The sequence below is a fragment of the Leptosomus discolor genome, unplaced genomic scaffold (assembly GCF_034619465.1).
Source record: "Leptosomus discolor isolate bLepDis1 unplaced genomic scaffold, bLepDis1.hap2 HAP2_SCAFFOLD_85, whole genome shotgun sequence".
NCBI classification, from domain to species: domain Eukaryota; kingdom Metazoa; phylum Chordata; class Aves; order Leptosomiformes; family Leptosomidae; genus Leptosomus; species Leptosomus discolor.
The window spans coordinates 246,138-269,330 of record NW_028237879.1 but is presented as its reverse complement, the minus strand read 5'-3'; the positions used below and the strand labels follow the sequence as shown (position 1 = coordinate 269,330).

The 23,193-nt window shown below is 54.3% G+C and overlaps 1 pseudogene; it reads left to right on the top strand.

Moving 5' to 3' along the window:
* Positions 1-20,169, top strand: part of LOC147412527 (axonemal central pair apparatus protein HYDIN-like) — a 64,995-nt pseudogene extending 44,826 nt beyond the window's left edge.
* The last annotated feature ends 3,024 nt before the right edge of the window (positions 20,170-23,193 follow it).

Sequence of the window (23,193 nt, the reverse complement as noted above, 5' to 3'; positions counted from 1 at the left end):
CCCTCTGGTCTGCTCGCAGCATTCGTGGTTGACAACATAGAGTCCATCTTTGAGGAGCATCGAATCTGCAGCAACATCAACCTCTGCCAGGTCCTGCAGACAGTTCAGGACAAGGGCGTGTTCATCACAGATGAGAACAAGTTTGTCTTCACCAATGTTCTGGTTGGGCACCGGGCCACAGCCCGCTTCAAGATCCGCAATGTGGGCAAAGTCACCTGTCACGTGGTCCTCTTAATCAAACCCATCCGTGGCAAGGTAAGAACAAGAGGCCGAGGTGACTGCTGCCAAAGGCTGTGTGGGAGCCAGCCTTGTTCCCCAGATTTGTTGCTTCGTCTTGCCCGGACCCGTCCAGCTCAGTGCAGGTCAAGCTACAGGGGAGAGCAGCGATGCTGGGGTGACAGTTGGGTTGAATTCAGCATATCTCAAGCGAGGTTTTGGCTCACGCCTCTGGGTCCGGTGGGAGACCTGAACCCTTCTGAACATCTCTTGGAAGCACACTCAGAGCGGGGCTTTTGCTGGACTGATGTGCCGGGGCTCAAAGCAGATGATTTCCTCAGGCTCCCTGGTGTTTTCCTTCTCTTTAAAGGCCATTTCTAGGTTATTTGCAGGGTTTTCCGTGCAGTCCCCACCTCCCTGCCCAGCGCTCAAAGCAAGCTTCTGCACTCCTGGGCTTTATGGCAGCTCCCTGTGCAAGGTCAGCACCACTCTGGAGTCTCCCCCTGAGATGGAAGGAGCCTGTCCAGGGAAGCAGCAGGGAAGACATGCTGTCTGGGGCTGTTCCCCATGATGCATGTATGAGCAAGACTGCATCACGTTGAAGGGTGTTTCTCCCTAACGCCTCTCTGTGGGTTCCCCCGAGCTTAACAGTCGCATCAGTGGTGTTTTCAAGGTGGATCCCGTTCGGATGTGCGTGCCCAGCCACTCCCACGCCTTCGCTACGGTGACCTTCACTCCGCAAACGATGCAGAACTACCAGTGCACCTTTGAGGCTTCCCTTGATGTCCAGGCAAGGTAAGTCACCCCGGGAGATCTTGGGGGGGACCTTTCTGATAGCTGCCTCTCCTCTAGAATCATGTAGACCTCTCGTTAACGCTCTCTTAGTAGCCCTAGGGAGGGTACTTGACATTAGATAGTATAGGAAGCTTTAACCCCTAGGCATAGCAGAGCAGAAAAGTGAAGAGTCATAATTTAGCCTATATGAGTAATGGCGAGGACAGGCAGCCAACTGGAAGTTACTGAATCATAAAAAAAAAGGGAGATGTGCAACAGCTGAGCTGGGGCTTTCCAAGGGCAAAGGGTCAGGTGAAGCAGTTTCTGTGCCAGCAAGTCAGTGTGCGTTATTTCCTCCTTGTCCCTGTGCTCCTGTGTGATACCTGGGGTACAGGAAGATCTTTTCTGTTAAAGGAGTGATCAGACCCCTTTGAGAGGAGCCCAGTTCCTCTGTCCTGGGACCTGTGTTTGTACCGGGGCTCTGACCTGCTCTTCCCCAACCCTTTGGTCACTGACTTGGGCCAAGATAAGTCAGTCTGCTGCCCTAATAGGCAATTCATTTTTTTAGTCTCCTTGGAAATAACCTTTACTGACGGTGTTCTTTATTTGCTTTTCCCTTCCTGCTTTTCTGCTGTTTTCGTGCTGTGCTTGTGCTTTTTGCATGTGTCTCATATCACCGCAGCCAGTGAATTTGCCATGTCTCATCTGTTGCGTCATTATTCACCTGCTGCACTGCATGTTTCTATTAAGTTAAATGATTTTTAGCTGTTTTTCTGGAAGATTTCAGAGCAACTTCCTCTTGTGCATGGCCCTGACCTGACTGAGGGGAGAGGTGTGAGGGGGAGTTGTGTCGTGGGGTACGGGAGCACCAGCCAGGGAGACCGCAGCGAGTGGCCCTTGCTTCGTTGCTTGCCGAGTGGGGAAGGGGTTAGTGCCAGCCATAGTGGTTTCTCCTCTGTCTTCTGCAGCCCTGCAGCAATTAAAGCACAAAGCCTGACCTTCGATGTCAGTGGAGAGGGGAATCTGCCTCGGGTGACGGTCCTGCGCCCGGTCCTTCACAATAAGAGAGGGAACCCTCTGCTGCTCTTCAAGAAGCTGTTGCTGGGCGCTTCAGAAAACCTCCCTCTGGTCCTTCGCAACGGTGGCATCGTACCTGTCCAGGTGAGGACCTGCTGCGGAATGCTCTGGTCTGGGCACAAGTGCTTGTGCCATGGAGGAAAGGTCCCAGAAAACATGGCAGACCTGGGAACAGGTCTCAGAAATTCAGTTTAAGCAAATGACTGACTTCTACTTTCCAGAAAGGGAATTCCTCTTGGAAATGTGATTTTCTGACTGGTCTAGCCTTTATTGGTTAAAGACAACACAGGGAAGTTGGTGGGGTATTTTTCTCCCTGTCTCCTCATGTTTTGGTTCTCATGTGGGCCTGTGTGGTGTCCTAGTTAGATTAGATTGTATTTGATCTCATTTTACTACATCTTTGTTAAACTCAGTTGTGGTTTAATTACATTCTGCTAGTTACTTTTAGTACTTTCTGTCCTGTTTGGTTATATTTTAATTGTATCCCAGTGCCTCTGAACACTTTTTTTTTCCTGTTTGATTTCACTTAAACCTCGTGCCAAAAGCTGTGTTGGAAGCAGGGCAGCGTGCCGGGTTCCCCGTGCTGGAGCAGCAGCGGTGCGGTGTCAGTCCCTGTGCCATCCTGTACCCGCACCAGTGTGGTCATGCTCTGTGTTCCCTTTTTTCAGTTGATGATAGACCTGTTGGATGAAGGGGGAGTTTTCTTCTTGAAAGCCAGGCCCACCACACACTGCATTTACCAAGCTGTGGGCGTGAAGGAGGACTCTCCTGGCAAAGGTAAAGTCATTAACCATGAAGTGTGGTCATCCATGCAGGGAAATGTGTGTCCTGCTCTTGGCTTGGCCAAGCAGCAGCCAAGTGTCAGACATAGTTTCTGTCCTGGGGCTCTCTGTACCCCTAGTTTTGCACGTGGACTTTTACAAGATTTTCTCCTAGCAAGTTGTAGGAAGCTTTTCTGTTCTTCTGGACACGGTGGGTTGAGTTGTGGGGCCTATCACCACTTCAGCAGACTGTCTGAGGTCTTCGCTGCATGTGGGAAGTTACCAGCCTGAACAGAGGCAGCCTTTGAGCCCACAGCAAGCCAACAGAAGCCAGAACCACTCTGACTCAGCTTTGCGTATGGCAGGAGCTGGCTGGATGCAGTTTGAGTGAGAGCTGGGTGTTAACCTGAGGTTAAGACACTTCAGCAGTGAAATGCGTGGTGGTGTCACAGTCTCGTGACCATAGGAGGAGGGTCTGGATCTGTGGGTGGGAGAACGTCCGCTTAGAGGCAGCTGGGTTTCAACCTTTTATTCCTCTTACACCCCATGGCAGTATTTCCTCTGCACACTGTATCACTTGTCTCTGATTTCCGTTGCTGTGCAGAGAGGAAGCCTCACACTGCTTGCCTGGTCCTGCATCACGGGAAATTAGCGGAGTTTGACGAGCTTTTCAAACCCACCGTGGCCCAGCGTGTGGAAGGGAAGGTCCACCTGTCAGTGGTGGACAACCCCTACGAAGAGACCGACATTCAGCTCGTGGGTGAAGGCTACAAGGATGACTTCACGCTAGATAACATCCATGGACTAGTGGCAGACAGCAAGGAGGAGAACACAGAGGGCAATCTGGAGGAAGATATAATTGAGGGTAAGAGAGGAGAGACTGCCAAGATGGAGCAAGGAATAGGAAAATCCACATTTCTGCTCACTTTGTGGCAGTGCAGGTGTGGTCTAGACTTAGTGGACAGATCCCGTTGCCTTTTGTAGCCTGCAGAGCAGCCACGCAAGGGAAGAGCACAAGGGAAGAGCCTCTGTCAAGGGAGAAGCTTGCAGGCTAGCAGGGAAGGGTCCGAGATCCCAGCGTTCAGCTGAGTATCTCTAAAAGAAGGTCTGCCAGCCCATGGTGTACTATGAAGACCAAGTCTGATAATTTGTGTCCTCTCTATAACCAGGACTGTGCTGTTGCCCACGAGACCGGGTGGTCTGTGAGGGTGCCAGCCATGTGCACAGAGGCGATGCCTGTGGTACTGCATGTCCCTCTGCACAGCCACAGCCACGTGTTTAGGGACGTGTCAGGGTGTTGCCCTGAAAGTGGTAGGGTGGGGACCTGCCTCTCTCAGAGGGAGGAAGGCTTGGAGCAAGGAAGGGTTGGACATACGTGTGTCTGTGTGCATGAGGGGTCGGGACGGAGCTCACCGCACACTGAGATCCCTTGCTCTTGTTCTTAACAGCTGCCAGAGTGGATCACATCCAGTTTGGGGACTGTCATGTTGGGACGCCCTACCCCGTGACCTTCGCGATCACCAACCGCAGCAGGGTGGAGGGGATGCGGTTTGAGTGGCTGGCAGACGTCCCGTTTCACTTCTCCCCCCAGGTGAGCTTGGGTGGCTCTGCCTTTCCCCGCTGCTCAAGCCCTGCCCGGTGGGTTTCCGGCAGCGAGCAGGGAGTCGCCAGTGCCATGCGGGAGGTGCGGTCCCTGGCGCTGCTGGGCAGGGCTGTCAGCCCTGCACAAAGGGCTCTGTGTCACGGGAGGCGGCAGCTTTCCTTTGTACTTTTCTCTATCAAACCTCAGACAAATGCAGAGTAAGATGCAGATTCCTGGCGCAGCTGCTCACCATATCAGTCCCTTTGCTGTCAGTCGTGCCCTTGCCAGTGATTCCAGTTTGGTCTTGGCTCTCTGGTTCTCCCTAGGTGGGACACCTCCATGCTGGCCGTGCTAAGGACATCACAGTGACCTTGAAATCGGATGTCGCAGTCACCTTCAAAAGGCACCCTGTGAAGTGTACGGTGGCTAGGATCTCCTTCCTGCTGCCTCCAGAGCAGGTTACCGACTGGGACGACCGCTTGCGCACCATCAAGTGGGTGGACACCACGAGGGGCCCAGCAGCCAGGTGGCCTGTCAAGAAGAAGGTAAGAAGCCCAACAGCAAAAGCTAACGGAGCTTCCGCAAAACCAACTGCCAACGGCAGCAGACCATCTGCAGCTCCTGCTCCCTCCTGATGTTTAATCCACCCGGGAGGGTAACCAGCCGTGCGTTTTAGGGGAGGGGTGGGCGCACAGTGACCCGATACGCTCATGCAAGATGGGGAAGTCTATTTGGCGAGAGGTGTTTTAGGCACATGCAAACTGTTGGGCTCTGCCAAAAGCTGAAGTGTTGCAGCCTGTGTTGAATGGGAGGCCACGTCTTGTGGTAACACATTTTATGGTGTTAAGATCTCTTCATCTCATTCGGTGCCATTTCACCAAGAAGGAGTTAAAACCACTGTGCTCTGTCTCTTGGTTTGAAGTAGAGGGCAACACCAGCACTCTCTAGGTGCTGGCTAGCCCACCAGCACATTGTGGGTGAGCTCTGAGCCCTGCCTATGCTGATACCAGAGACTTTGCTGGTGGTCTCTGTATCATGTGGGCTATCTCCTTACGGAGCAGCCCAGGCACTGTATGGCAGCCGTACAGGAGTCTGGAGAAGTATCATCTTCAGAAACTCTCACTTTTACTATCATTATTGCCCAACACCCTTTTCTTGGGTGATGATTCTTCCCCAGTTTCTGAACCATTGTAAGACCTATAAACCAAACTTCTTCCCCATCAGAACCTCAGCAGTCAGAGACTTTCCTAGTGAGTTCATTCCCATCCCAAAATGCCCAGCCCCAGCCACCACCAGTGTAGCTGTTGGCCCCCACAAGACATGTGGAAAGTGCTTTCTCCGAAGACAAGAAGGAATAGGTGCTTTCTAGCTTTGTTCATTCTTGGGGTTCTCCATTCACAGAGCTCCAGCAGGGAAACTTAATCCTAATTTAGAGCCCTGCTGGCTTTATAGGGGGGGCCAGGCAGCAGCAATGATACCCAGTCATCGTCCCCATGGGCATATGGTGGCGATTGCTTTGATCAGTAGGTAGAAAAAAGCTATAGTGGAAGGGTCAAATTTTGTCCCCTTTCTGGGGAAATAAATGGGAATGGTCCTTTCTAGACCCTGTATGTGGCTGATTTTGGAGGCCAAGAGACTCCCTGCTCAGGCTGGCTTTCTGGGCTCTGCTTAGTGATTCTTCCCTCTCCTGTTTGGAGGTGATCGAGACAGTCCCAGAACCAGCTCACGCTGTCCTGGAGAAGAGCAGCTGCGAGGTGGAGCTTCGCCTCAGCACTGTTGTTGACTATGCCGAGTTCCAGCTGGATACGGACACGATTCAGTTCAAGGAGACCTTGCTCTTCCAGACGAGGACATTCACGTGAGTGCTGGAGGCCGGGCAGGGACCTGTGAGTGGGAGTAGGAACTGCCTTTGCCATGAGGTGACCCAGTGTCTGCTTCCCCAGAGTTGTGCTGTGCTCTCTGGTGGCTTCTACTTTTCCTTCTGCTCATGGTCCTGTGCTGCTCAGCCACTTAATAAACCTCTTCTAATTTCTAACAGGCTGATCAGCCTTGGAGGGGGGTGCTGCTGCCTGCTGGGTATGAGGTTGCAGCTTTCGCCCATCTTCTGGCACGTCCTGGGGGCCTGGAGATCTCCCACATGGACCCGAGTCCCTTCTAGGGCCTTATGTTCAGTCTCGCCTGCTGTTCTTCCTTTTAAACAAATCGTTTATCGTTTCGTCTTTTCTAAGTAGTGGCTGAGTGCTGGGGCCCACATACCTGCCCACAAAGCCAATCTCCTGCTTGCCTATCTCCTTGCACAGCCTTGCAGCCTCTCTCTGCAAGCATCGAGCAGCAAATCCAACAGGATTGCACTCCCCACCACGGAGGCAGCGGAGGTGAAACAAAGTCTTTTCCCAGTGTCTCCGCACCCGCTTCTACCTAGGCTGGATGATCATCTTCCTTTGCCCCTGTATGCTGGTTGTTTCTGCTGCCTCTCCGGGGCCGGCTGTCCCCAGCTCTGCACTCCCACCCACCCCATCAGAGCTATTCCCACGGCTATCCAGCAGAAGCAGGAGTTGAAAAGTGAGCAAACCTGGACTTCTCCTACCTGCAGAGCATGCGGCTCTCAAAGTCCCCCACGTACACAGGGGAGAACTTCATCTGGAAGAGCTGCTCCTGTCCTGCAGGGATGGTGCCGCTGCAGGGCTCGACAGAGAACGGTGGGGTGGCACCGACGGTGTTCAGAGATGAGCTCGGGGAGGAAGAGACCAGCTCCAGAGTGCTGCCCAGCTGGCTTGAACAACGGCTAGACTGGAGCTTCAGAGAGGCACTAGAAGTGGAGGAGAGGAAATTCCCTGCAGTAAGGAAGAGGTTATAGTAGGACACCACCTTTCAAGGGGAAAATCCTCTGTTTCCAGCACCCCTGCCTCCCGCTGCAGGTGGACAGAAGGGAGCTGGGGTGCACTTGGAGCATCTCTGGCCAAGTGCTTTCAGCAGGACTCCCCCCAATGAAGAGCAGGAGAGGGGTCAGTTTGCATTTTGCTTCTGCGTTACTGCTTGATAAATCCTAAACCAGGAAGTCCTGGGGAGAGGTGTGAAAGTGAGAAGACAGACAGAAGGGAGAACAGGGTGGGGGCAGCAAACACAGTGAAAAGGCCCAGCAGAGACCCAGAGAACTGCTCGAATCAAAACCCACCGCTGAACCTCACCCTGTATAGACACTCAGATGACAGACAGGAAGGTTATGTCTCTGTTAGCAAAGTAAATGGGCCCAGGACTGAATCCTGCTGCTTCACTCCAAGCTGTTAAACTCTTTCCAGCTCCAGGAGTGGGGAGCTAGGTGCAAACTTCTGCAGAATGCTTCCTGGCCAAATGGTCATTCCCAAACCATGTCCAGGAACTAACAGCAGAGATGTCTGTGTTACAGCATCTGGGAAAATTCCTGGGTGCTGTTTCACGTCCCAGTACAGCCAGCCTCAGCGCTTGGCATTAAGGACAGTGTGAAGTCCTGCTCCCCTGGGGCCTACAGCATTGAATTGTGCTTCTTGTGTACGGTGGAGAGAAGGCTTTGGGGAACAACACTGCTCTGCCCTGCACATTCTTGCCTGCCTTCCTCTTTGCCAAGCTTTCGTAACTAATGACCAGACAGCTGATGGCACAGCCCAGCAGACTGGCTTCAGCCCGAGTGTGCCTGGTGCTGGGGAAGAGCCAACACCAGGACCTGGAGGGAGACAAGCACATTCAGAGCATCAGGGACTTCGGCTGAGGTCTCCCATCTTGACCATCAGACAAGCTGCCTGCGCTAGGAAACACAAGGGTTGACAGCGCTCCTCGCTCCTTTGTCCCTTTGAAGAGCATCCTTGGGACGTCCTTGTTGCCTTGAAATAGCAGTCAGACAGGTTCAGTGAAGGCTGCAACCACAACAGAGAACACCATCTTCCAAAGGCATCTTACTGGACTTGATTTTACCATTTTCACTTACCGTTTTACTATTTTCACTTACCATCTTGCCATTTTAACTGCAAGTGTTTGGCTACTTTCTTTGCTAATCCCTTTGTTGGTAGCCATTAATTTTTAGCCACCTGAGACAAACAGGGCCCCTAGAAAGCAGGTGAGATGTTTGTGCTCCCAGTGTTGTTCCCCTATGCCAAATAACTCCTTCCAGATGGTGTCCAGGACTGCCAGTGCCTGATGTCTGCTACAGGACCAAGGCAGTAACATCCCAACGCCACCTTAGTAGTCCTTTTTGCTTTGCGTTCCCAGGACCTTCATGGTGATGAACCCGACTGATTCCGTGTATTCCTTCCAGTGGACTTGCCAAGACCCTGAAGCTCCCCCAGAATGGGTGGCTTTCTTCTGCCTCACAGGGAGAGGTCAGATCCAGCCAGGGAAGAAAGCAGAGGTGGGTGCAGAAAGTTAAGAAGGTAGATCCAGAACACATGTATGCCAGTTTTAACACCAGCTATGTATGCACTGACTGGGCATCTCAGCTCGCTGTGAGCTTGCCAAGACCATGAAGAAACCTTTGACTGCAGTGTAACTGAACTGGCAGATGAACTGTTGTCACCCTGTACCCCACTTCTGCCAGGTCTTGGGGCTATGAGAGGCACAGCAGCCTATCTCTGAGCCCGCAGCAACATAAGGTGGAGGTTCCTGGGGTTTCTTGGTGGTATAGGCTGCACTCCCCTCCCTTTACCCTGCCAAGGGCAGCAGTTATCCTCCATTTGCCTCTTTCTCCCACAGATGAAGTTTGAATTCATCCCCCAGCACCTGGATATCACAGAATCATTCTGGGTCTTCACAATCCCTGAGCAGAGCGTTTCAGTCCCGTTCCTCTTGGTGGGCAACACCACTGACCCGCTGGTGACTTTGGACAGATCCCACCTGAACTTCCACTTGGTGTTAACTGGTGAGCACCGTGGTTGTACCTTACACCCTCACATGGGGACCGTTCCAGGGACCCAGCAGTCCTGTTTTTCCAGCTGGCTCCACCAAGGAAGCTGGAAATGGAAACAGGCACTTGTGAGCAGATCATCCAGCTCCTGGCACCCAAGTGTACGAGGGAGAGGAAGGGGAAAGGAGGAAGGCGTGTGGTTGGGGCTGTTTCCAAGAGGGGGTTTGGGGGTGATGCAGGGGAGCCCAGGGGGTCAGAAGTGCATTTCCGTGTTGGCATCCTGAGCGTGCCGTGCTGCAGGCAATGCTCCTCGCTGCAAATTGCCTGCTGGGCTCAGCCAGCAGGCAGGCACGCAGCAGGCAGTGGTGGTCTGGCGGCCAGAGGAACAAAAGGTTTTCAGCAGCTTCTTTGTCTGCTCCCCAGGGCACAAGGTACAGCGGACTGTCTATATGATCAACCGTGAGAAGGAAGCCTTCAGCTTTGCTTCCAGAAAAAGTTCTCTCTTCTCAGCGGGATGCAACGCCTCTGTGAAAATAAGAGCCCCTGGAAGGCTCCATCGCTCCTCATTCAAGGTAACAGGGCTCACAGGCCAGATTGCCTCAAACGTAGTACTCAACGTTGCACTGTCATTTTGCTTTTGAGGCTTTCTCCCCTCCTCGGTCACCAGGTGGCTCTCAGCAATAGCATACATCTGCCTTGTTTTGTTCCTCCCCGATGGGGACGCCTTGAAACTGCAGGTCTCTCCATAAAGTGGCTGTGTTGGGGTTACCCCGGTCTTCTAGGCCCCCTTCCTGGAGAAACTTAGGCTTTGGATCTTCTAGTTTTGATGATAAAAGCATGTTTGAGGGTTTTAACCCTGTGACCCCCTGAGCCAGCAGCCCTAAGTGTGCGAGGTCTCCTCTCCTCTCTGTTCCACCACACATGGTCTATACAAAGCTACCAAGAGCAGCAAAGCACAGAAGCAGCACTGCAGCCCATTGTGAGGGACAGCAACAGGCTTACACAACTGGCTCTGTTTTGCAGGATCACCTGTCAGAAAACAGATGCTCTTCTCTTGTAAACGGCAGCCATGACTTGCGAGCAGACGTGATCATGAGTTCACACAGTGTAACAGATCACTAGCTCATCTTCTGGTCCACCATGGATGTCCCTGTGCCCACTCAGAGCCTGTCTGGGTGTAAGGAGAATGTGTTAGCTCTGGGCAGCTTTGCTGTGGCTTAAAAGATGCTGAATTTTGGCTTGCCGCAGGCTGCGAGATAAGAGAGCACCCTGCATCAGCTACTGGGCCTCACCTGAGAAGTGGTAATTCCTTAAATCTCTGCAGTTTGGCTGTATTTGATCATGTGCCCAGAAGTTACCCACAAAAATTACAAAGATGCGGTTTGGTGGCACCCGCATGGTACCGCTGTCATGGGAGGTGGATGATTCCTTTTTGCAAAGAGGATGTTACCCCTGCCATGTAGATCGGAGAGATCGGGGAGCTCCACGAGTGCCCTCCTCTGTGTTTGGGACAGAAGTGGGGTCTCAACCCAGTGCTGCCCTGTAGCATGTGGGCAGGGCAGGGAGGTCAGCATTGGCTCAGGATTTGCTGCCGTGTTGTTGTATCCTCTGCTGTTCCATTGCATGGAATCATCATACCCTGACCAGGGCTCACCAGGGCTTGCTCCACAGCAGAAAGCCCTGGAAGGGCAGAGCGCTGCTCCTGGTTTCTCCCAGGCCTGGGATCTCACCACAGCCGTTGCCCAGATGCTCTCCCGCAGAGCCAGCACTGTTTGGCCAAGAAAGCAAAGAGGCAGTGAATGGAGCAAAAAGGGTCTTCTCTCCCCAGGTTTCCCATTACAGTCGTCTTCACACCGACACTAGAAGGAGAGGCAGTCTTCAACCTCAAGTGCGATGTCAAGAGGAAGACCCAGCCCCTCTGCCTGATTATCAAGGCCACCGGCTATAGCATGACCGTGTCTGTCAGGAGTGAGGACAGCAACGACCCTGTCACCAAGCTCAGCACGGAGAAGGTCAACGTCATTGATTTCAAGGAGGTGAGCAGTTCCCTGAACCATTTGCCCCACGAAGCCCTGCCAGGTTGGGCCTTAACCAGGAGCTTTGCCACTACATTTGCACAAGAGGGAATGCTTTTCTTCATTTATGGGTCTCTAGAGGGAGGGAGGTGGATTTTTCACATTGGCCATTAGCTGAATGGGAAAGATGCAGGAGCACGTTAGGAAGAAGCACTTGCTGGGCCAGCTGACGCTGCGTGTGCTCCAGCCCTTGGTCCTCGCCGCCTTCTCCCCGCAGGTACAGCTGAACGAGAACATCAAGCGCATCTTCAGCATCCGCAACAGCAGCAAGTTCAGCTTCCCCTTCTCGTGGGAACTGAGCGGCCCTGCAGCCCGTAAGCAGGTCCTTACCGTCACCCCTCGCACGGGCACCGTGCGGGCGGAGAGGAAAGCAGAGACACAGCTGGCTTTTCACCCCCAGAAGATGTGCTCTTTAGAGGGCGTAGAGCTGAAGCTGCAGGTGAGGCACCAGCGTTTCGTACAGGACTTTCACCTTCCCTCTGCAGCAGCTTGGCAGCAGGAGCCCAGAGCCAGGGGTGAGCTCTATCACTACAGAGCCTGAATGAGGTAGAGAGGCTCCTGCTGCCAAAATAGCAAGCCTGACAGCTTCTGAATGGAGTATTTTACTAAGTGCTTATCCAGGACCACTTTGGGAAGCAGTTTTGTGGCAGGACATATCCCCCAGGCCCTCTCTGCCACTAGTTTGGAGGGGGGTGTGTGTGCACCCCCCACCCCCACCCCCCCCCAAAGTAGATGTGCGTGGGGATGGAGCTGTGTCTCCTTGCCAGGCCCCTCCTGAGTCGGGTCCCACAGCTCAGAAAGGTCTTGCCAGCACGTGGCTGCGCAAAGCAGGGATGTGACTCTCCAAAAACCTTTTCCTCTCAGACCAAGCCTTCCCCTTTCTATTTCTGTTCTGGGGTCCTTTGGCACTTGCTTTTTGTTATTGTCACTGCAGCCAGCTGTCCCTCATCCTCTTCCTCGGCCACCTCTGGTGTTTGCAGTTGTCGTTCCCATCTCTTCAGCTGCCTCACACTTTCTTTCACCCCACCAGATCAACAAGGGTCCCACGTTTACCTGTGTATTCCTGGCCACCGTGGTAGTGCCCCCCGTCCACTTCTCCACCACCAGACTCAACTTTGGAGCCTGCTTCGTCTACCATGCTGGGATGGGACCTGCCCAGCAGACCGTTGTCATCACAAACAAGGCAGACAAGGATGTGAGGTAGGCCTTCTCCGCGCAGTCCTTCAGCCCTTGCCTGGCATGTGCCTGCTCCATGTCCTCATGACCACTGTGGGCGAAATCGTGAGGATGCAGGGAGAGGAGACAGGAGAGCCCTAAGCAGCGCTGATGTCATCTGAGCACACACAGCCTTGTGACACCTCTGCTCCTCTTTGCTCTGCTTTCTGTCAGCTTGAACTGCTTGTTCACCAGCACTACGCACCTGGAGGTGGACTTCCCAGGGTCCATCCTACGCCCGGGAGGGACAGTGGAGGTGCCCATCACTTTCTATCCCAGAGAGGTTGCATCTTACCACGAGCTCGTCCCTTTTGAAATCAATGGGCTTTGTCAGCAGACTGTTGAGGTCCGAGGAAAGGGCACAGAAATGAAGGTGAGATGAAATCCAAATCCCAAAACTCCAGGTGGCAGGCAGCCAGCATGGCTTTCTCAGTTTTCCTCATCTCTTCCCTAGCCTACCATGTTTTGGTTTTCTGCCACCCTCGTGGCAGAAAACCTGTTCTCCTCCTTTCCTTTGGCTTTACATTAATCCCTCCTGCCTCAGGTTGATGTTGTGGAACCACCAGGAAAGAAGGTGAAGCTGAGAGCCCTCTCCATCAGACAGACGGTGAAGAAGATTGCCACCATAGCAAACAACAGTGCTGTCCCAATCACTTTTAAGCTCAGTCTTATGTCCACCACGCCAGAGCTGCAAGAAGCTGGGGTAAGGCCTCTTCCTTCGCTGGAGAGCACTTTGGTATGCCTGCAGGGATGTCTGCAGGTAGCTATGAGCTGCTCTGGGCAGGAGCTAGGAGATAATTACAGTTGTGTGCTGTCCTGGCTGCCTGTATGCTGTCCTGTCCTCCCTGCTGGGGCTGCTCTACCAGCAGAGACTTGCAATACAAATGTCTCATCTGAGCTGGGTGTCAGAACTCCCCTAAGAGCCAGGAGTGAGGGGAGGTACAATTCCTCTCATCTGTTTTAGACACGTACATTAGGACGTGGCCGTGTATATTAGATACGGAAAGGTAATCTTTAGAGACCAAGAGTTACAGCTCTCTTGGAGCTCATGTGAAATTACTTTGGAAGACACGGTCCAGCTCACCGTGGCCAGATGGACACGTCACAGGAACACGTACCTTGGTGCCTAGGGATGCGTACCAGGGAGTGAGTAGCGTTGGGCCAACGTTGATGGGGACAGAACAGGAACTGGAAGACCCGAGGGAGGATTCATAGCTCAGTTGCTAGATGAAGCAGTCTCCACTCCTTTCTTTGGGCACGTTCTCTGCTTGAACCCCACCAGCAAACTAAGTCTGAAGCCCAAAGGAGACACCTGTAAAGTGGAGGTGACCTTCTCCCCAAAGCGTCGCATCCAGCTGTTCAACGAGGAAGTGGCGTTGGAGTGCAACGGCCTGATGCGCTCCCTCTTCATGGTGCGGGGGTCCTGCCAGGGCATCTGTGTGAGCTTGGACCAGGAACACCTCAGCTTTGGAGCGGTGGTGCAGCAGAGCTACACATCCCGGTGCATCGTCATGCAGAACACAGGTGACATAGGAGTCAAGTAATGCAAAACCCCGTCTTTTCTGAGGGCTGAGAGCTTGGAGGGGGGTTGGATGGAGCTGTAGCTTGCCCAGATAGTTCCCCTCTGCTTTTCCATCCCACTGGGGAGTCGTGCAGCCAAGGCTGTGCCATTAGGCCCTGGAAGTTAGGAAGGGATACACCAAAAGCATGTTCACAGATGGGTGCAGTTGAGTCCTGCCCAGCCTGAAGCCTTACTGCCAGGTGGCTCAGCATCGTGCCTGAGATCTGATGGAAAAGCCCACGAGAGAATTAGAAACAGCGCGCTGTGTTTGCAGCCTCCCAGTTGCTAACCCTTCGTGCCTGTCCTTGTGCTTTCCTTGGCAAGGTTTAAGTGGGACGCCGAGAGCTTCAAGCCAGATTTCTCCATCAGCCCCACAAAGGGTTACATCTCTCCAGGAATGGATGTCCCCTTCACTGTGACCTTCCGCCCCTCTAAGCTGAGCCGTGCTATCCAGTGCGAGGGCCTGTGGTGCTTCATCCAGGGCAGTCAGCCGCTCCGGCTTACGCTGGCAGAGTGCTGCGTGGAGACCCCTGTGACCAAAGAGGTAACCAGAGCAAAGTCAGGATGGGTCCCCCGCCTGCCCCACCATTTTCACCACATCCCTCCCAGGGCAGGCTGTTTCCGTGCATAGACTCACTCCTGCCTGTTGTCCTGCCTGGGTATCCCAGAGAGCTGAGAAAACTGCTGGGCAGGATTCCCAAAATTTCTGAGCCCTGTAATTGCCGTCCTGCCCTGTTAAATGCACCGCTCCTCCAGTGGGCGCCCCAGCTGTCCTGGCTCTGCGTTGCAGCAGCCTTGCTACGGGGACACCCTGCAGGGCTCTTCTGAGACCCTCCCCACAGAGCCACCCAGCTATAGCCACAGGATTGCACCCGCAGCCCCACTTTTCCTCCTTTTCGGGGCAGGGGAGGGCATCCAGCACTAGGAGTGGGCAAGGCAACTGCATCCCGCCCCTGGGGCACAGGGATGCAGCATGGATGCACCTGGCTCTCACAGGCATTCCAGGAGGGTGCAGCTGGGAGGTGTTGGCTCTTGCTCCCAAATGAGAGCCCAGAGCTGCTCTTCAGCCTGCCCCCAAAGGGACTGTGCAGCTGCAGGTCTTGTCCTGTGCAGGAGAATTTCCGTCCAGGACTCCCCACTTTCTTTCTCCCCTCCTTGGGAGGCAGCAGGCCCCTTCACCCAGCATGCAAAAGACTTATTCCCCTCCCTTCTTTAAGAACAACCAACTTGATTTACTCCAAAAGCTATGGCCCAAATCGATATTTTGCCTATGACAAGGAAAAGCTGCTCCTTGTGCTCTGGGTCCTGGCATGGATTCTGGTCAGTCTGAGAAGAGTGGAAAGGGTTCCTCAGTATGACCAAGCAGCCTCTGTGCTCCTCTGTTGCAGACACTGACTTTCGTGTGCGATGTGCACGAGCAGCACAGCCAGACCGTCCTCCTGTCCAACCCGAGCAACAAGGCCCGGACCGTGCAGCCTGTCATTGAGGGGGAACACTGGAAGGGGCCTGAAATTTTCCATCTGGAGGCCAATCAACAAAAAAAGCCCTACAGGATCACCTACAAGCCCCTAACCATGAGCTCTGTGAATAACAAGCATCAGGTATGTGAGCTGTGCCTCAGCATGCCGACCCTCATCCTCACCCTGCTTTGGGCAGGAGGTTGGACGAGGTGACCTACAGAGGTCCTGTCCAAGCTGAAGTTGTCCTGTGAGCTATGTTGGAAGCTGGGTTTCTTGGCAGCTGGAGGCCAGGCATAGGGAAAGCGCAGGTGGGAAGTCTGGACTGACCACTAAACGTATTGGAGCAGCGAACCTAAAAAGCCAGGCTTTCTGAAGGTGCAGGCAATGAAGTTTGGTCTGTGCAGCTCCTGGTCCCTGCCCATGCAGCCCAGGGGGGCTCGGAGACCCCCGTGCTCAACCCTGTGAGCTGCACAGGCTCCCCAAGCCCTGGGCACGACCATTTCTGCCAGACCTGCCCTCGCAGGTTCCCTTTGCAGCATGCAGGGAACAAGGCGGGGGAAGCTGCCCTGCCATTTCTCAGTGCCCCCCTGGCCATGGGCAGTCAGGTGGGAAATGACACAGAGATCTCTTGACCTCCCCTTCAGTCATACAGGCCCTTTGGAAAGAGCCCTTCCTGCAGGTCTAAATCTGGGCGGATGGGGTGTGACTGGCCCCTCTGTTTTCATGGGCACTATTTCTGAGACATGCCAGGGACAAGCTTTTCAGTCCAGGGGTTCAATTCAGAACAGCTCTGGGGTGCTGGAGGTGGGTGTCAGGCACCTGCCCCTTGTCCTTTTCCAGCTGACCCTCTACTAAACCAGAATTTAGGCCAGGGCAAGAGTGGAGGCTAGAGGCTTCTGGGCTCAGTCTCCAGGGTGCTCAGCAGATCTGCGCCCTGTAGGGTTGCATATGCTCATATCTCTTTCATGTAGAGCCCTGCATGAAGTGCCCTGCAGTTTTCAGCTGCTCTGGAGGCAGAGGAGATGCCCCAGGGCAGGTGGCTGTGACCCACTGGCACCATACTGGCTATGGGCTTTTCGGGGCCCACCCTGGCTGGTGGGACCTTGCCATGCCAGCTCGCAGGCTGCGCTCTTGGCCAGAGTGTTGGGGCTAATCCCAGCACTGCCAGGGCAGTCGAGCTCAGCCGGGACGGCCACCTCCTTGCCACGGCTGTCCCTGCACGAGCGCAGGGCTGGCAGCCGATGTGCCCAGGTTAGTAAGGCTAGTAAAGGAGTGTTGGGATGGGCAGAGCAGCTCTGCTGCAGGGCCAGCGTTTCCTTGCTTTGCCCAGCCGTGCTGCCTCTGTGTCCTATAGCTGTGCTGGCCCGAGCAGGTACAATGTTGCCATCTCCAGCCATGCAGGATGGGCATGCACAGGACTGCAGTCACAGCTCTGCCAGCTGGACTTGCTCAAAGCTGCTCAAGTGACAGCCTGAGACTTGGGACACTCTGGGTGTGCTTGAAAGCCAGTAACCGGTCTGGACAGAGAGCAGGAGAGCTCACTTACCCTGTTTCTTGTCTCTAGGGCTCCATCTTCTTCCCATTGCCGGATGGGACAGGCTTGTACTACCTCCTGCAAGGGACTGCTGAGGCCCCAAAGTGTTCAGGGACCATTTTCCGGCAGGTCCCGTGTAGGACTTCCTACACTGAGCTCATCCCCGTCTCCAACTGGCTGAACAAACCACAGAGGTGAGTCCAGCCCTGGAAGTCTTGTCCCATCAGCAATCCATGCAGCAGCACGAGGAAAGGCTTCCCACTGCCTGGAAGCTCCTTCCTGTAAGCTTTTCACTCTGCTGGGCTGTTTCTGGCCACAGGTGTCTGGGATCACACTACCCATGTTCTGCCTATGCAGACCCATCCTGGAGGGGATGAGAGCTGGCTCCCTCTGCTTGAGGCATTGAGGATGAGAGAGGCTGTGTTGTACCCCGATACGAGAGGCGTCCTCTGAGAGTCCTTCCTGTTGGCCATCACTGCACGCTTCTCACCCACAGGTTCCTCGTGGTAGTGGACATTCTCAAACCAGAAAACCTGGAAAGCAGTTCTGTGCTGCAGGGACTGGAATATGTCGATGTGCCAGGCTCTGCTAAGAAGGACTACAAGCTCACGTTCCGCTCCTACAAGGAAGGAGTTTTTAACACAATGGTAAGCGTGGACATGGGGCTGTGGGGCTCTTCAAGGAGCTGTTGGCTCACTGAGAAGCTACACGCCTGTTTTCATACCCCCACTGGTGGGTCTGTAGGTGTCCTAGGTGGGTACTGAACAGCAGGCATCTCCCCACACACCCACTCAGGTGTCCGTCTCTGTGAGGGTCCCACTGGGGACTGCAAAGCCCAGGTGGGTCAGGGCATTGGTGAGCTGGACGCAATGGGCGATGGGGAGGCTACGACGTGGAAACACCACACGTGCTTTGTTTTCCCTGGTCTTGCGCTCTGCCTGGGCGGCTGCTTACAGCTGTTCTTGGAAGTCGGGCGCTGAGCCCAGGGGGTTCTTGGGGCTGGCTGGGTACAGCTGGTGTCTTTTTGTGTGCAGAATGACCAGCGCTTCCCTTTTTCTCTGATTCAGGTGACCTTCCTCAACGAGGTGACCAAGGAGTACTTGTTCTACATGGTGACTTTCAAGGCCACCGCTTCGGGACCCATCAGCACTGTTGAAATGACCACCGCTGTTTGACAGAGAGCGTCTTCCACCGTCAAGGTGGACAACCCTCTGCCTGTCCCAGTGACGTTTGCCGTAGATTGCAAGGTGTCTGACGTCAGCGTTCCCCAGCATTTCACAGTTCCTGTGCAGTGAGAGGTAGGTACAAAGCTCATCCAGTAGGCTCTCCTCTCCCTGAAGCCTTTCTGGGAGTGGGTGTTCTTGAAGGGTGATGCCCTACATGAACCATCTGGGACTGCTTTCCAAGTGTGACAGCTCCCACCTGCTCATAATCTGGAGGGGAAGCAGCATGTGAGAACATCCCTAGTGGGAATTGCCCTGTGCTGGTGAAGTCTACCATGCTACCCCTTGTGATATGCTCCCCTCAGGCCTCGCATGGCCGGTCCTTGTGCCACATGCGCCTTATTTAGTGTGGGTATGTTCAAACACTGGCAGGGTGTTTGCAGCCTGGATTGATAGGAGGCGTTGTGTGCCCTGGGGACAGTGGGGGCATTTTAGGGTGAGAAGCTTCTGGGATAGTGCTGGAGGGTTCTCAGATGTTGGGAATGGTCCCCCAAGTGAACCGTTCCCTAGATGCAGCGAGGCTCTGCACCAGAGAGAGGGAGTTGGAGTGAGGGCTGGTGCTGGGTTCCTTCCAGCACTGTGTGAGCGCCCCAGGGACCAGTTTCCGCCATCCCAGCCCTGGCCTCCCCGCCTCTGCCTGACCCAGTGGCTTTTCCCTTCGTTCCTCCCAGGCTGACCTCATCTTTGAGTACCAGCCCCTGAAAATGGGTGAGAGCACCGGACGCCTGGTGCTCCAGAGCAGCGACTTGGGCTCCTTCTACTACAACCTGCACCTGAAAGCCACTGTGAGCAGGCTGGAGAAGCCCCTCTACTTCTGCACCACGCTGGGCTCTAGCCAGACCATCACCACCAAAATCATGAATTACACCCAGCAGAAGACAGACTACCTCCTCCAGGTGACTCCAGCCTGCCCAGGGCTCTTGCTGGGAGGCAGCTCATGTGGCCAGCATCAGCCCTCTCCATGGAGGGATCGTGTCCCTCCGGCTCGGCCTGGCATAGCCAGTGTGGCTGTGTGAGCCCAGGGCACTTCCTACCGACGCTGGGCTTGTCCCCAGCTGGACTGTCCTCACTTGCAGACCACTCTCTGCTGCCCTTGTTGGAGCTGCTCTTGGAGGTTCCATGGTAGCTGGACTTCCACCCTCAACCCCAGCTCTGGCAGGAAGGTCTTCTGAGGTCTGGGTGCAGGGTTGTCCCTGCTGGGCACGTTTGGACAGTCCTTATGGCCATTCACCAGGGGGGTGGGGACGGGTGATAGCAGCATGATAGCAGGGGACTCTCCGTCTCTTCCTGAGGTGCTGGCTGTGCTTTTGTGACCTGTCCCCCTCTCTGGTCTCTTCTCTCCCCTGTGCAGACCGACTGCGCTGACTTCCAGACAGAGGAAACCGTCACCGTGGCCCCCGCCAGCCCAGGGGGCTCGGAAGTGAGCATGGAGGTGACCTACGAGCCCTGCCAGCTGGGCGAAACCAGGGCCACACTGAAGCTCTCTCCTCCCTGCTGGAGGAGGATTACAGCATCCCCCTCTTCGGCCTCGCCCTCCCACCCAAGCCCCAGGGCCCCTTCCCCATCGAGGCTGGAGGCAGCACCTCCATCCCCTTCAAAAACATCTTCCCGCAGCCCATGGCCTTCCAGTACACGGTGGAGCACCCGGCCTTCACAGTCAGGGCCGCCAAGAGCTTGCGCTCCAAGAAGACCACCGTCATCAGCGTCTCCTTCGAGGGTGGCCCGGCCCACGTCCCCACCCAGCTGGTGGTCTCCTGCCCCGGGGGGGCTGGCATCTGCTGGGTGTACTACCTCCGCGGCCTCCCCGCTCCCAGGTGACCCTCAGGCTGCCTTCGTCAGCGAACCGAGGGGGAGCAGCGACCTCCGCAGCGGTCGGTCGGGAATAAACCCCGCGGGGCTGCTGAGGGAGCTCCCTGCCAGGGAGCAGCCGGAGCAACGAGGTGGGTGGCTGCCCACCTTCATGTGGGACAGCACAGAGACAGTTCCCACAATGGCCAGAGAGGAAGACACCTCTCAGGAGCCTGAAGAAGGACAATCGGCAAAGGAGAAGGAGGAGACTGAGGAACAACATCACCCCTCATGCCATGAGAGCCGTCGCCCGTGCTCACACAAGCATCATCGTCCAGTGCAGCGCAGTGGGCACACAGGGGAACAGCGTGGGGCCCTGGCATGTCTATCTGCTGAAGGCATGGGACGAGGCCCAGGCGTGACAGCCCACTGAAGGACGACACTGGAGCACATGGAGGTGGATCCACCTCCAGAAGAACCATGGCCGTGGGTCCACCTGCCACAGCCATCACCTGGCAGTACCCCAGCCACCCGGGCTCCTTTGCATGACATGGTGCCAACAGCATCGCAGGAGCGCCCAGCTGGCTCCCCACCAGCAGCCCAGCCTCTGCCCCTTCACCACGGGACGATAATCAACGACAAAAGAATAAAAATGCTTTCAGCCTCTCTTATTTGGCACTTTGGCGACTGCGTCTACACTCCTGTCACCCGTCCTTATCTCTGTCATCAAGTAAGGGGCTCTTTTGGAAAACTTGACATTTCCAGGCCCACCTTCGTGCTTTGGCGGTGCCTTACATCCTGGGGCTTTTAGGCTGTCACATCAATAATTTTATACCAGGTGGGGTTTTTTAATGGAGTAAAAGTATCCTAATGAAGGCACTGAACACTATGAATTGCTTGTTCCCAAATTATCAGTCTCACTTCAGTGTCAGGTAAAATTATGGAGGTCATTCTGGGAGTTACTGAAAAACACTTGAGAGACAACACCCTCTTTGGCGGTAGCAACACATGTTCACAAGGGAAAAGCCCTGTTTAACTGAACACAAACGCTATGCACTTCCACAGGCTCACCTGCCACCTCTCCCAGCAATAAACAGTACTTTTGTTAATTGTCAAGGGTTGTGTGGGCTCACTTCCCCCATCACTGCCCCCTCGTGAAGAGGTGCCATCTCTTCTGCACCGAGCCCCAAAGGGAGAGGGGAGGAGAGGCCCTGGCTTCCATCAAGCTGCTCCCTTCCCCACATGGCAAGGGACACCCACAACCTTGCCGAAGGTGGCCTGTCCCACTACCACCCAGGCCCTTCCTTCAGACGATCATCAGCATCAGACCCACCACTGACCTCAGGCACACCACCACCAGCAGCTGCCCCGCGGGGGGCGATTTGTCCTGCTGAGCACAAGGCAGCGGTCCTCCCACCGTGCAGTCCCCTTCTCCTGCCCACGCCTCACCCAGCTGGATGCCCTCGCAGGCTGCGCCATGGGCCTTGCGACAGGCAGAGTAAATGCCAGGCGCTGCTGTCCCCTTGTCCCCCTAGGACAGTCACCTCTGCAAAGCAAGGCTCATGTTGGGCCTGGCACAACTTGTTCTCGGTGAAGCTGTGCTGGGTGTTCAGGGATGTCACCTTGTCCTGTAATAAAGAATGGCTAACTGCCTTTTAGAAAACTGGCTTTTAGAAAAGTGCTGCTGACCAGCCTTTAGAGATAGGGAGGGAGGCTGATTTGTACTGACCCTTATGCATGGATCCATTGCGGCCTAACTAACACACACTCTAAAGATAAGAACAAAGCAGAATGCGCCAAGCGAAGGACACCAGGTGGCATCCTCCGATCAGACTGTGGGGCTCAAGGAACACAAAGGACTGAGCAGGAGAGAGGGAGAGCAGCGAGCAAGAGCTGGTTCTGTGAATTGGAAAAGACCTAGGATGGTTCAGGGCATGCGCCACAGGGCAAGTTCAAAAGTTCAGCCCTGAGGAAGACTTGACCTTCATCCCCAACGACCACCAAGGACCCCCGACAGGGGCATAGATTGGGCAGACTGAGGCGGGACTGTGAGAGGAACTTATGTTAATGAATTCCTGGAAATAATAAGAATAACCCAACCTTTTCTTAGAAATGTAATGAATAAACATGAAAGCTGTAAATACAAGACAAGAATCCTAACGCTTGAGTGCGCACGTATGGAAGGAGCCATCCCCCGTGCTGCCCGGTGCCACAATAAACAATCCCTGCTGAATAACACTGTTGTTAGTGAGTTTTCTCGGCTTCAGTACCTTTTCAGTTACTGTGGGTATTTTCATAGGGTCACAGAAAACTGTTTCGCATGACGTGAAATGTAAAGGAAGGGCATTCAAAGGCGGTACTAATGGACTGAATGGTTAGTCTCAGAGGTTAAAAATAGCTGTTTATTTTTAACAATGAGTGCCCCAGAGGTAATCACGCCAGTGAGTCTGGGAATGAATGCTTTTTAAAACAATAACCAATAAATCGAGAACGTCTTAGAAAGAGGAGATGATTTCCTTCCAGGGCAGGCAAAGCTGCATCGAATGTGTTCTTGAAATCTCCATTCCAGGGCCCAAACCCTCCATCTTAGGGCCCGAGCCCACCTTTTAACGGTCCAAACCCAAGTTTTAAGGGTCCAAATGCCTAATTCAGGGCCCGAATCTGCTTTTCTGTGGCCCAAACCATCCTTCTTCGGATAAAAATACACACTTCAGGGCCCAAAACCTCCTTTTCAGTGCCCAAACCCTCATTTTAGTGTCCAAACCCTCCTTTTTAGGGTGCAAATCCCCAGTTCAGGGCCCAAACCCTCCTTTTTAGGGCCCAAGTCATCCTATTTTCACGTCCAAATCCCCACTTCAGGTTCCAAACCCTCTTTTTCGGGTTCAAATCCCCATTTCAGGGCACAAATGCTCCTTTCTAGGGCCCAAACCCTCCTTTCCAGGGTCCAAACCCTCTTTTTTTAGGGTCCAAATACCCATTTCAGGGTCCAAACCCTCCATTTCCATGTCCACACTCTCCTTTATAGGGCACAAATGCTCAGTTTTTAAGGTCGAA